Source organism: Oratosquilla oratoria, unplaced genomic scaffold (genome assembly GCF_046742065.1).
Source record: "Oratosquilla oratoria isolate Oo_2021 unplaced genomic scaffold, ASM4674206v1 SCAFFOLD103, whole genome shotgun sequence".
In the NCBI taxonomy this organism is placed as follows: domain Eukaryota; kingdom Metazoa; phylum Arthropoda; class Malacostraca; order Stomatopoda; family Squillidae; genus Oratosquilla; species Oratosquilla oratoria.
Window position 1 is genome coordinate 539,443 of NW_027467460.1, and position 15,558 is coordinate 555,000.

A 15,558-nucleotide genomic window follows, 5' to 3' on the forward strand; every position below is an offset into this window, starting at 1 on the left:
TATGGCAAGAGTGGTATAAGTAAATTCCAGGAAGGAGCAGAAATATTTTATTCTCTAATGTTTCGACAGTCTTCTTCAGAGAGATAATAGTACAGGCAAATTGGAATACATTGTCTATATACTAAGCGGGTCATCTCACAGGTCGCCTTGGGATAGAGTCCGCCATTTGTGCCCCCTCGATGACACACACACACACACATACACACACAAACACACGCACACGCACGCACACACACACCTACACACACATATACACACGTACACACACACATACACATACACAAACACACACACACACACACACACACACACACACACACACACACACACACACACACACACACACACACACACACACACACACACACACACACACACACACACACACACACACACACACACACACACACACGGAGACAGGGAAACAGACAGATAGGCAGACAAACAGACAAACTGAGTGACAGACTGGTACAGTCAGAGGGACAGACAGAAAAAGAGGCTGGTAGAGAGGAAAATAGACAGCCAGATATACAAACAAACACACACACACACAAACACACACACACATACACACACACAGAGGCAAAAACGCACACACACACACACACACACACACACACACACACACACACACACACACACACACACACACACACACACACACACACACACATACAAACATGGAGTCAGGAAAAGAACTAGGTAGGTAGGCAGGCAGACATACAGACAGACAGTGAGAGAGACAGAAAGACGGACACTAACAGGCAAACAGATAGACAGAGGAACAGACTGATAGTCAGATAGACAGGGACAAACTGATGGTCACATAGATACAAAGTTACACAGACCGACAGACAGACATAAAGACAGATAGATCTACTAATAGACCGATTGATAGAGTGACAAGCTTAGGTGTCAAACCATTGTATTTAGTCAATTTTGTATTAATATTTAAAGGATAGATAGATGGATAGCTGACTGACCTGACACTCTTTAATAAGGTACAGAGCCGATCTTTCTCTGACACATATGGATTGCCTGACTCACATTGACTTGTCGCCAGATCACGACAGAAGCACCAAATTCAAAACAAGGACACAATCCTTGGCAAACTACAGTCTGTAACAATAGTAACAATGTATTGAAAGATCTATAGACTCACAATCACAAACTCACACTCACAAACTCTTATTGACAGTCTCACACTCAAAGACCCAAAATCTCAGATTCACAGACTCTGCGACTTACTGGCTGGTTCCCTCTCGCACGGCTCTCTCAGAGTGGGATTCTTTTTTTACAATGACCGGCAAAACAATGAAAGGATATTTCAACAGTCTCATCAAATCTTCCTCCTTGGGCACCTGGGCAAGATCTTTCTTCGGTTCCCTCAACCCTTCCTTGGATGGATCTTTAGATGCCGATATTGAATTTGGACCACTGGCAGGATCATTCCAAACGACTCTAGAAGGATCAGTGTCCGGTTCGTCTGAAAAAGCATTCAGCGAATCAATCACAGGGACACTTGATTACTCTATGAACGGCGAGGTAAATACCTTCGTTTCATGGTTCCCAGGACAACTTCTTCATGCGAGCATTGATGGGCTCCTGGATGCCTCACTGATAGCATCTTTGAAAACTATTGTTTTTAGATCCTGGGATTGTGATTTCAATGGATCTTTAAATGGAATGCTATCAGGCATCATGACTGGGTCCGCAGAAGGCAAAGTAGATAGTTATTTCGAAGGTTCCCTCGATGGATCTCTCACAGGGACCTTCAGCGGCCCAGTGACGAATTCCGTGCATGGTTCATTCTCAGCCTCAGTGGAAGGATCGATTTCAGATCCGACACTTGATTCGCTCAAAGGTTCACTAACTGGGGGTTTGGTGTTCCCCGTGAACCCTGACTATAAAGCCTCCATTAATGCCTTCTTATCAGCAACGCCCACAGGATCCGTGAATGCCTCCTTCGGAGCAGCACTCTACTGATGGTCCCATTTTCTGACCAGGTGATTGGGCCTTATGCTGCAGTCCAAAGTAATAATGATGAAATAAAAAAAAATGATAATAATAAGATACAAGAAAAACATTGGGAAAGTAAAAACTAAGAAATATATATGTAAAAAGGAACATATAACAGAGCAACAGATACATATATATATACACACAAAGAGTATATACAAAATATATACCTGTAGTAATGTAAAGACAAAGAACAACAAATAAATGGAATATGAGTATAATGAGGCTAAATAAGAAGACAAAGAATAAATAGAAAAATAACTATATTTACATGAATAGATATAATAGACACGAAAAGACCAATGAAAACGCGACGATAAACAGAAAAATAAAAAAGAAGAATGGGAAAAAAATCTTCCCTCAGCTGAATAAAAAAAAATTGTTGACCATAATCAAAACTATGAAGGACGTTACATTATTATTTTATTTTGTTATTTCTATTATTTTTTCTTATTCCCACATGATATAGGTAACATTGGCTTCCACCTGTCAAGACGTTGACTTGAATAGATCTGAATAACAGAAGATAAACAAATCAGTATAAATCAGTGAAAATCGGTAGAATCCATCTTCCTCCTCGTTTCGACTCCTATCCTGGAACGTTCCTCGGGCTCTACAATGGGTAATTTCGAAACAAATCCTGATGAAGGCTAGGAATATGGTGATAGAGGATGGAGGAGTGAATACATCAGGGGATGGAGTGAGCCGAAATGGGTGGGAAGGACACACAAATAATAATAATAATAATAATAATAAAAAGTAATGAAGGAGAACAGGTGTGTTGGAATCAAAATCTGGAAGGTTGGTACAGAAATCCTCAACACTTTAGGCCTATTACATCAGAGTGAGTCCTTCTAATGATGTGTCTCTTTTCACCAACTTTTCATTTTCATTTTTCATCGGATACAGTTTCACCCTCTCCCGTAAGCAGACAAGGTCATCATATTAAGACAACCGGACAGGACTCGTAGTAATGGATTTTAATTAGACAATTTTAGATTTAAGAAGGAAATAGGCAAGAACTGCTTGATTGGTCAACGAATGGAATAGATTTAGCAACAATGTGGTTAGCGCTGAAGCTATCAGTTGTTTTGAGAGAAGATTAGATAGCTTTACGGATGGGTGTGATAGGTGGTAATGGACATGGAACTGCCTAATGTAGGCCTTATGATCTCTTGCAGTCTCCCTTCTCATGCTCATAAGTGGTGGCATTTTTCTCCTTACTTTCTCTGCAACCACATCTATTTCATTTACCTCAGTAGAACCGCCTCGGGAGTAAAGACTGTCATTACAACGCTTTCGTAAGAGATGATACTCAGGGCGATAAATCTTGCATTAATCTTTGTATACATAACGTGTCCCTCAGAAATGTTTGATCTAATTTCGAGCTCACGTAGTGCCGGTGGGAGGGTGAGAACCACTTGGATGACAGTGCTAATAAGATACACAATAATTGTTACCTCGACGGTCTACGTGAAAAGAAGAAGTGTCGATTTGATTATTCCCTCAGGAGATATTCTATTTTGGAAGCGGCGAGCGGAGTGATTTCTCTTCTCTGCTAAATGGACTTGTTCTGCCTCAGGGGAACTTACCCAAGTGTCTGTTTCCTTTGATTTGTCCTCAGTGTCTAGTCTATATACTTTATTCTTTTGATCGGTATTTATTCTATTCAGGCGAAGAAAGACTTCCGTCTCGTTGTCTATGGCTCTTTTCACGCCCATCGACTTTTTGCCGTGCGCCGCCCACGACATAACGTCGTTTTCTCAAATAACTATTCATTTTATTCAGGCGAAGTAAAGCTTTCGTCTTATTTTCTATGGCTCCTTTCGCACGTATCAACTTTTCGCCCATTCGATGTCCACGACACGACGTCGTGCTCTCAAATGGCTATGGATGTCTATGGACGATTTCACACGTGGTGGTGGTCGTGACGTGTGAAAGCGTCCATAGACACCCGTTGTTACTCGACAACACGACGTTTTGTCGTGGACGTCGGCACGGCGAAAAGTCGATACGTGTGAAACAGGCCTTAGAGTTAACTTTTCCAGTTTAATGGTCGATTTAAACCTTTGGCAACCACGACCAGTCTTATCCTAGTTATCTCTAAAGAATATCATCAAATTGACAAACATCCAGCGGTCAAATAATTAAAAACAATTCGGCTTAAACACAGAAAGGACACGATCTATTTATGAATTTGATTCTGGCCGTTAGCAAACTATCTAATTCAGCTGATGGAAGACAAAGGGTTAATATATTTATCTTTGCCAATATCAAGTGATTTTATTTAAAAAATCTCAAGAACTGGTATTGCAGATTCAGTGGTAGTTTTGGTGGTGGTGGGGAAGATGATTTTAGTGGTATCGCTGATTTAGTGGTATTTTTTTACTTTGTTAATGATGTTAGTATGGTGGTGTTGTTGGTATGGTGGTGGTGGTGTTGGTGTTTCTTTCGGTGTTGATCGGGATACTGATGATAATAGTTGTGGTGATGATAATGGTGATTTTGATGTTGGTAGCAGTTAATGGTAATAGTAATGTTAAATCTAACATTAAATCTATTCTCTTGGATGTAGCATCAGAGTCACTTTAAAGGAACTTACATATTCCAGAAAACCGGTAACAGAAACCAACCGTAATCCGGGAAACGCATGCCTGTCTACGGGGTTGCAACCTTTAAACATAAATTATCACATCTTTATCAGATTATTGCCTCACAAAAAAAAAAAAAAAAAAAGGATGGAATATAAAGGATCCTAGTAATTACTAATACGACAATCAGTAATTATTATTTCTGGGACTATGAGCAGGCACGTATATACAAATAAGAACTAAAATGTAATTGTTAGAATAAGCGAGTAGTCAGCTTCGAGGCTATGTGGTTAACAAAAAGGAAGAGATATTATCATTATGATGTAATCAAGTGGTGTCTACACCAACCACACAATTGTGAGACCTGCGCTAGGATTTTTTCATGTCATTCATTTACCAAAATATTCACTTACTTTCATTAATCCATTCATTTACTAACATATTCACTTATCGGTGTACTTACTATAATACCATTTCTCTATTGCTTTATTCAATTATATATATATATATATATATATATATATATATATATATATATATACACATACTATATATATATATATATATATATACATGTGTGTGTGTGTGTATGTATATATATATATATATATATATATATATATATATATATATATATATAGAGAGAGAGAGAGAGAGAGAGAGAGAGAGAGAGAGAGAGATTGTGACAGGTTTGAGGAAGGAGGAAGAGAAAGACACGGGTTTAGGGCCGAGTTTATTCCTGTCCGGTTTTGCTTACAGCTTCTTTCTCTGAAGAAGCTGTAAGTGAAACCGTTAAGGAATAAACTCGGCCCTAGACCCGTGTCTTTCTCTTCCTCCTTCCCCATATATGTATATATATGTATATATATATATATATATATATATATATATATATATATATATATATATATATATATATATATATATATATATATATATATATATATATATATATATATGTTTTGGGCAAAGTCTTTCTCGTAAACAATTCCTATTAAATGCTAAAGCACAAGTGGCGTCAATGATTTTAAGAGAACATTTTTCTAACTCTGTATTTCCTTTTCTCTTCATAATTCAAACTCTGAAGGAAATGGTAAAAGGCTTCAGAATGTTGATTCATTTTACCGACAGCTGTTTCAACCATTACAAATGGTCATCTTCAGGGTAATACAATACATCAATACCCATGTTTGTATTGATGTATTATATTACCCTGAAGATGAACATATCCAATTCACGGTAGAAATGGAGATGGAAGGAAAGCTACCCTTCCTGGATACACTCATACGCCGGGAGGATAGCAGCGCTAAATTCTCTATCTATAGAAAACCCACAAACAGAGGCGATTTCATACACTACCTCTCACGGCACAGCACGAGAACAAAGACTGGTGTGATAATATCCTACGAGCTATAAGGATATGCAGCGATGAATTTCTGACAGCCGAAATATCATACATAACCGAGGCCTTTCGTAAACTCATGTACCCCTCAGGTCTTCTACATAAATTAAAAAAACAAAACATTCATGCTATCAAGAAAAAGTAACAAAATGACAAAAGAAGGAGATTACCTGGTAGTACCATATTCAAAAGGAGCAGAAGTAATCACTAATTTTCTATCCACCAAGGGTATACCCATAGCACATGCCGCGGGACTAAGAATCAGAGACATAGTGAGTAAGAATGAGAACAAGAACATCAAAAACCAGAACAATATTGTTTACAAAATTCCATGCGGAGGATGTCCGGCCGCGTACTGCGGAGAGTCATGGCGTGGCATCGAAAAGAGAGTGTACGAACACAAGAGTGATCTACGCCACCACAGAACTTCCAACTCCTTGGTGATACACGTAGATACACACGGACATCTCCCCAACTGGAATAACGTCGAGGTTCTCCACCAAGGATTGGGAAAGAGATTAAGGAAAACCATAGAAGCCGCACACATCACGACGAGCCCAGTCACCAATCACCGAGAAGGACATGTTAGCCTGGCGCGACCCGTCCCGCAGCGAGAATGACCTTAGCTGCGCTAGCTTGCAAGGGATGGGGAACGATTAGCCAATCAGCGGGCTCCATTCCCAGACGGCCGGCAAGATGAGCCATAACGGGGGTATATAATGTCCACAAAATCTGATAGTCTGTGTCCTCACATATCCCCCAGGATATGTGTGTATCATTTAAAACATAATAATAGTATAAATCATAAGGCACATTAGCTAAGCACTTACGTACATAACCTCCCCCCCCACCAAAAAACAAACAAAAAAACAAACAAACAAACAAACTATAAATATACGTATATATATATATATAATTCAACTGGGAGCAGGTATGACATGACTTGTCACTAACTATAACTTAATGAAAACCCAAATCATACTTATCTAACTTTCACGGCACAAAGCCCGCACAGAGTCACACCTGCTCCCAACTCCTGTAAATTTTTAAATATGTATTATTATGTGCACAAAGAAGGAAGGACTTATACTAAAGCATAAAAATAACAGCAGTAATAATGTCTTGCCATTCAAAGTTAAAACAAAATGAATAAGAAGAAATAAGTTCTTCCTTCACACCATAAATATGATTAGCTAGATAGGGAAACTTTTATATAGCATAGATAGGATGACCGCACGAACTATCAATATACCATGCAAGTGGGTCCGCCCCACACTATTACACTTCACTTCTTTCACTTTCTAACCTTTACCTTCACCTTTCACCCCTCCCCCCCCCCCCCCCCCCACACTTCTCACTTACCTGTCGTTAATTATTATTTATTATTTGTCTGTGTCCTGCTATCACCCCCTGGAAAATTGTACACCCCACTGGTGGATTCTTAGTCCCACCCTGTTTAACGTCCTGATGGCGGAATTAATAGCAGCCATCCCTCTACCTACAGGATGCCGCCTCCTATCATACGCAGACAATGTCGCGCTGGTGGTAGTAGGCAAAGGGACCAAGGCCAGGAGGACGCAAATGTTCCTCGGTCGCATTTCCTCAAAATACGAAGAGCTTGGCCTCAAGATCTTGCCACCAAAGACTAAAGCCATGTGTTTTGGCACTACCGTGACGCCGAGGGACAGGCTCCTACTGCAGGGACATGAGGTAGAGTGGGTCAGCACGCACATGTACCTTGGCATTTGGCTTGACTCCAGGCTGTCCTTCCTTCCAGACTGAAGTGGCCTACATCCGGAAAGGGCCCTCAGCCGGATTAACGTATTGAAGTCCTTGGCGACCAGAGAGGGAGGCAGGTGCCAAAAGCGCTGTCCTCCGGACATTCTACGTCAGCGCAATTCGACCGGTGGTAGACAATACCAGCAGTGCTCTGGCTGGTCTATCCGCAACACGGTTGGCTGGCTTGGAGGCAGTACAGAACCAGGCGCTGCGCGTCGTAATACTGGGCGCGCCGCGCTGGACTCTGGTCGCCAATATGCAGCAAGAAGCGGGACTGTTGCCTATCAGTGCGAGGATCGAGTGGTACTGGTGGTAGAGTAAGTCATTCAGAGGGAACATGACAGATAGGCAGACAGACATAGAAACTGAGTGACAGACTGATACAGTCTGAGGGACAGACAGAAAGACAGACAAACAGGCTGGTAGCCAGGAAAATGGATAGCTAGACACACACGCACACACATACACACGCACACACATACACACACACACACATGCGTGCACACACACACACACACACACACACACACACACACACACACGCACGCACACACACACACACACACACACATATATATATATATATATATATATATATATATATATATATATATATACATATATACACAAACACACACACACTCAAACACGAAGACAGGAAAACAACTAGGTAGACAGGCAGACATACATTGAAAGAGACAGACAGACGGACACTGACAGGCAAACAGATAGACAGATAGTCAGATAGACATGGACACATAGACACAAAGCCACACAGACCGACAGACAGATAGACCTACTAATAGACCGAATGGTGGAACAATTGATAGAATGACAAGCTTAGGTTTCAAACCATTGTATTTAGTAAATTTTGTATTAATAAAGGATAGATAGATGGATGGCTGACTGACCTGACACTCTTTAATAAGGTACAAAACCGATGTTCCTCTGACACACATATGGATTGCCTGACATACTGACTAGATGCCAGATCACGACAGAAGCACCAAATTCACAACAAGGACACAATCCTTGGCAAACTACAGTCTGTAACAATAGTAACAATATATTGAAAAATTTATAGATTCACAATAACAAACTCGCACTCACAAACTCTTATTCACAGTCTCACACTCAAAGACCCAAAAACTCAGATTCACAGACTCTGCGACTTACTGGCTGGTTCCCTCTCGCACGGCTCTCTCACAGTGGGATTCCTTTTTACAATGACCGACCAAACGATCAAAGGATATTTCACCAGAGTCATCGCATCGTCCTCACTCGGCACTTTGGCAAGGAATTTCTTCACTTCCCTCAACCCTTCACTCGATGGATCTTTTGAGGCCGATGTTGAATTTGGACCACTGGCAGGATCATTCCAAACGACTCTAGAAGGATCAGTGTCCGGTTCGTCTGAAAAAGCATTCAGCGAATCAATGACAGGGACACTTGATTACTCTGTCAACGGCGAGGTAAATACCTTCGTTTCATGGTTCCCGGAACAGTTTCTCCATGCGACCATTGATGGCCTCCTCGATGCCTCGGTTATAGAATCTTTGAAAACCGTTGTTTTCAGATCCTGGGATTGTGATGTAAATGGATCTTTAAATGGAATGCTATCAGGATTGATGACTGGGTCCACAGAAGGCAAAATTGCCAGTCATTTCGAAGGTTCCATCGATGGATCTCTCACAGGGACCTTCAGCGGCCCAGTGACGAATTCCGTGCATGGTTCATTCTCAGCCTCAGTGGAAGGATCGATTTCAGATCCGACCCTTGATTCGCTAAAAGGTTCACTAACTGGGGGTTTGATGTTCCCCGTGAACCCTGACTATAAAGCCTCCATTAATGCCTTCTTATCAGCAACGCCCACAGGATCCGTGAATGCCTCCTTTGGAGCATCACTCTACTGATGGTCCCGTTTTCTGACCAGCTGATTGGGCCTTATCTTGCAATCCAAAGTAATAATGATGCAATGGAAAAAAATAAGATACAACAAAAACACTGGGAATGTAAAAACTAAGAAATATATGTGTAAAAAGGAACATATAACAGAGCAACAGATACATGTATGCTCACACAAAGTATATACAAAATATACTCGTATAGTGATATAAAGACAAAGAATAACAAATAAACAGAATATGAGTACAATGAGGCTTAACAAGAAGACAAGGAATGAATAGAAAAATAAGTATATGTATATGAACAAATATAATAGACACGAAAAGACCAATGAAAAAGTGACAATGGAAAGTAATGAAAAAGAAAAATGGGAAAACAATCTTCCCTCAGCTGAATAACAACTTCGTTCTTGACCATAATTAAGACTATGGAGGACGTTACATTATTATTCTATTTTATTTATTTATCTATTCATTTATTTTTATTCCCACTGGATATAGGAAACAGTGGCTTTCACCTGTCAAGACGTTGACTTGAATAGATCTGAATAATCGAAGATGAACAAATCAGTATAAATCAGTGGAAATCGGTAGAATCCATCTTTCTCCTCGTTTCGACTCCTGTCCTGGAACGTTCCTCGGGCTCTACAATTGGTTTCTTCGAAACAAATCCGGATGGAGGCTAGAGATATGGCGATGGAGGGTGGAGGAGTGAATACATCAGGGAACGGAGTGAGCCGAAATGGGTGGGAAGGACGCACGATAAAAAAAAAAAAAAAAAAAATGAAGGAGAGCAAGTATGCTGGAATCAAAATCTGGATGGTTGGTGGGTTTCTGCACGACGAAGTGTCCAGCAATCCATAGGAATTCGGGGATATTACATCAGCGTGGGTCCATCTCCTATGCCTGTCAAAGCTATCCATCTCTTATCTATCCTGCGCTACTGAACCCTAAGCTGAGGGTTTGGTTCATGTGGCGCCAGGGAGTATACACACACACACACACACACACACACACACACACACACACACACACACACACACACACACACACACACACACACACACACACACACAGACACAGCAAAAGTTGTGAGGAGTTAAAAGACAAAAGAGATAAAGCTTGGACTAAGTGGAGAAAGGACAAAAGACCTGAAAAGTGGAAAATATATACTTGTTATAGAAATGAATATGTACAAGCGTGCAGAGAGGAAAAGAGAAAATATGAGAAAGATATCATAGAAAAGTGTAAAGATCAACCAAAACTATTTTACAGATTTGTAAACAACAAACTGAAAAACAGACAAGATTTGGAAAAATTAAGGCAAGTAGGAGTTGAATATACAGAGGAATTAGAAATGGCAGAAATTATGAACAAACATTTTAAATCAGTGTTTACAAGAGAGAACATACAACCTGAAGAGATCGAATGGAAAGAGAAAGTTCCCCCCATGAAAGAAATAGAAGTAACAAAGAATGAAATATTGAAACACTTGAGTAATCTAGATGTTAGAAAATCGCATGGACCAGATGAAATAGCAAACTGGATTTTGAAAGAATGCAGGAAAGAACTGGCAGACAAAATACATAGCATAATAAACAGTTCCTTGAAAGAAGGAAAAGTCCCAGAAGATTGGAAAAGAGCAAATATAGTACCTATATATAAAGGGGGAAATAAGGAAGACCCTACCAACTATAGACCAGTCTCTCTAACAAGTACAATAGCAAAAATTTGTGAAAGAATTGTCAAAAGTAGATGGGTAAAATATTTAGAAAAAAACAACGTGCTAAATACAAGGCAATTTGGATTCAGACAAGGACGATCATGCGTTACCAATTTGATATGTTTCTATTCAAGGCTAATAGACATAATACAAGAAAGAGATGGATGGGCTGATTGTGCATTTCTGGACTTGAAAAAGGCTTTTGACAAAGTACCACACAAAAAGTTGCTTAAGAAATTAGAAACTGAAGGAGGAATACAGGGCAAACTGCTTAAATGGATGGAAAACTTTTTGCAAGGAAGAAAAATGAGAGTGGTGATAAGAGATAAACACTCAGAATGGGATGAAGTAATAAGCGGTGTCCCACAAGGAACAGTTCTGGCCCCAATAATGTTTGCTATATATATTAATGATATGGATGAAGGAATTAAAAGTTATATGAGCTTCTTTGCAGATGATGCAAAACTGTTGAAAAAAGTGAAAACGGATGAAGATTGTGAGTCACTACAGAATGATCTGAACAAAGTACAGGAATGGAGTAGGAAGTGGGAGATGGAGTTCAACACTAAAAAGTGTAGTATAATGGAATTTGGAAAAAGCAAAAACAGAATAATAGGATCATATAAATTGGGAGAAGAAGGAATAAAAAAAGTAGAGAATGAGAAGGACCTGGGAGTCATTGTTATGAATAATATGTCACCTGAAAAACATATAAATAAGATTTTTGGAGAAACTTATAATTTGATAAGAACAATCAAAGTGGCATTTGCATACCTGGATGAAGAAATGGTGAAGAAAATTCTAACCACTCTGATAAGACCAAAATTGGAATATGCAGCAACAGTATGGTCACCAAGTACAAAAAAATGTATAAAAAAACTTGAAAGAATACAAAGAGCAATTACAAAATTGGCACCAACACTCTCAAAACTATCATATGAAGAGAGACTAGCAAAACTTGAACTACAGACATTAGAGCAAAGAAGAGAGAGAGGAGATTTGATAGCTATTTACAGAATCATGAAAGGCATAGAAGTTATTGATAGAGAGAATCTGATAAAATGGGATGATGGAAACACAAGAGGACACGGAAGGAAAATCAAGAAGGACAGCTATAGAAGAGATCTGAAAAAGAACAGCTTTCCTCACAGAGTAATAGACAGTTGGAACAAGTTGGATGAAAAAATAGTGTGTGCAAGAACAATACATGAATTTAAAAATAGTTTAGATAAAATGAGATATGGAGACGGGACCCCACGAGCGTAGCTCTCCTTCCCGTGAAATACAACTAGGTAAATACAACTAGGTAAATACACACACACACGCACACACACACACACCTATACAAACTTCTACTCTAGCGGTCCGAGTTCGAATTTCGTACAGAGCTGAAGTCACTTTAACATCGCTGCGCTGCGAGCCGTTATTCAAACTCTCGTAGCCGTAGGCGGGGAGTTGGGTGTGTGTGTGTGTGTGTGTAAGGTCAAAGTATTACCCATAGATTGGTGATATAGGATCTCTAAGCTCTCATACGGGAGGGTAATATGTGTCGATAACGAATCCAACAAGTGATCCAAGATCATGGTATATCACAAACATCGGAGCAGGGAGACGGCTAGATAGACAGACAGACAGGCAGACAGACCTACAGACAGACAAAAAGACAGACCAACAGACAGAGAGATAGGCAGATAGATAGGAAGGCAGAGAGAAAGAAAGCCAAACAGACAGACAAATAGATAGGCAGGCACAGACAGAAACAGACGAACAGACAGGCAGACAAAGACTGAATGACTAATTGACAAATAGGCAGGCAGGCAGACACAGAAAAAGAGAGAGAGAGGGGGGGGGATAATAATAAAGAGAAGAAGAAGGAAAAGGTGAAGAAGTAGCAAATGAATAAAGAGAATTAGGTGAATTTTTAATGAGCTTACTTTTCATAGTATTGTTATTTTTGAAAACTAAGTTGATGTTGAATTGTTTGAGAATATTAGGCAGACCAACTAAGTTTTCAAAAATAACAATACTATAAAAAGTAAGCTCATTAAAAATTCACCTGAAGTAAATGAGGGTTGTGTTTACTCTATCCCATGCCTTAAATGTAATTTTTTTTATATCGGCCAAACTGGTAAAGACTGCCAGCTAGGCGACATTGGTGACGTCACGGCAACGGAGACGAATTATTGGGCGAGAGCAGTAACGTCACGTCGCTTCAGCGCGTCCGACACGACGCGACGTCACGGTGCAAATGAATCGTAGTAGTTTTATTCTGGCTAAAGACAGACTATTTTATTCACCTATTTATCACATTCTTTCGATAAATGAAATATTAATAAAAGGCATTTATTCAAAGCTTAACGTGTGACGTCATGTCGCGTTGCTTTCTAAGCTCCTGACAGAACCTCACGAAAATAAGTAGGTGAATGAATAAATAGATAAATGAATAAATAAATAAACAGTATTGAAACGTCTATACAAGTTTAATCATAGGTTACATGAAGATAATCAAACGTCTATAAATGTTTATTGTGACATGACATAAACGATTCCAAATTTTTTATTGCCTTTATGATTGACCTAACGAGAAAGAGAGAGAGACGACGGGAGAATTTCACGACAACGTCGGGAGACTTTGACGACTCCTTTTGGAGACTGAAGACTCCTTCGGGAGATTTTGAAGACTCCTTCGTTATACTTCAAAGTTGAATATCCGTGGAATTTCCGCGAGTCCTAGGTGACATGACATAAACGATTCATTTCTTTTTATTACCTATATGATTGACCTAACGAGAAAGAGAAAGAGAGATAGAGAGACGACGGGAGAATTTGACGACAACGTCGGGAAACTTTGACGACTCCTTTTGGAGACTGAAGACTCCTTCGGGAGATTCTGAAGACTCCTTCGTAAATCCCGTGGAATTTCCACGGGCCCTACTAGTAAATGAATAGATTGATAAATAAAATAGAATAATAATGTAATGTTCTCCATAGCCTTAATTATGGCCAACAACAACAAAAATTATTCAGCTGAGGGAAGATTTTTTTTCCATTTTTCTTTTTTTATTATTTTTCAGTATATTTTTCTGTTCGTTGTCACTTTTTCATTGGTCTTTTCGTGGCTATTATGTTTATTCATATAGATATATCTATTTTTCTATTTATTCCTTGTCTTCTTGTTTAGCCTCATCGTACTCATATTCTATTTATTTGTTGTTCTTTGTCTTTTTATTATTATATGTTTTGTATACACTTTCTGTGTGCATATATGTGTCTGTTACTCTGTTATATGTTCATTTTACATATATATTCTTTTTTTTTTACATTTCCACTGTTTTTCTTGCATCTTATCTTTTTTTCTTCACCATATCAACATTATAACTATGGAGTGCAGGATAAGGCCCAATCACCTGGTCAGAAAACGGGACCATCAGTAGAGGGATGCTCCGAAGGAGGCATTCACTGATCCTGTGGGCGATGCTGACAGTGAGCCATTAATGGAGGCTTTATAATCAGGGTTCACGGGGAACATCAAACCCCCAGTTAGTGAACCTTTGAGCGAATCAAGTGTCGGATCTGAAATCGATCCTTCCACTGAGGCTGAGAATGAACCATGCACGGAGCTGGTCACTGGACCGCTGAAGGTCCCTGTGAGAGATCCATCGAGGGAACCTTCGAAATGACTGGCTACTTTGCCTTCCGCGGACCCAGACATCGAACCAGACAGCATTCCATTTAAAGATCCACTTAGATCACAATCCCAGGATCTAAAAGCAACGGTTTTCAAAGATGCTATCAAGGAGGCATCCACGAGGCCATCAATGCTCGTATGAAGAAAGTGTCCTGGGAACCATGAAACGAAGGTATTTACCTCTCCGTTGATGGAGTAATCGAGTGACCCTGTCATTGATTCGCTGAATCCTTTTTCAGACGAATCGGACACTGATCCTTCAAGAGTTGTTTCGAATGATCCAGCAAATGGTCCAAACTCAACATCGGCGTCAAAAGATCCATCCAATGAAGGGTTGATGGAACCGAAGAAAGACCTTGCCACAGTGCCGAGTGAGGAAGATTCGAAGAGTTTGGTGAAATATCCTTTGATTGTTTTGTCGGTCATTGTAAAAAAGAATCCCACTGTGAGAG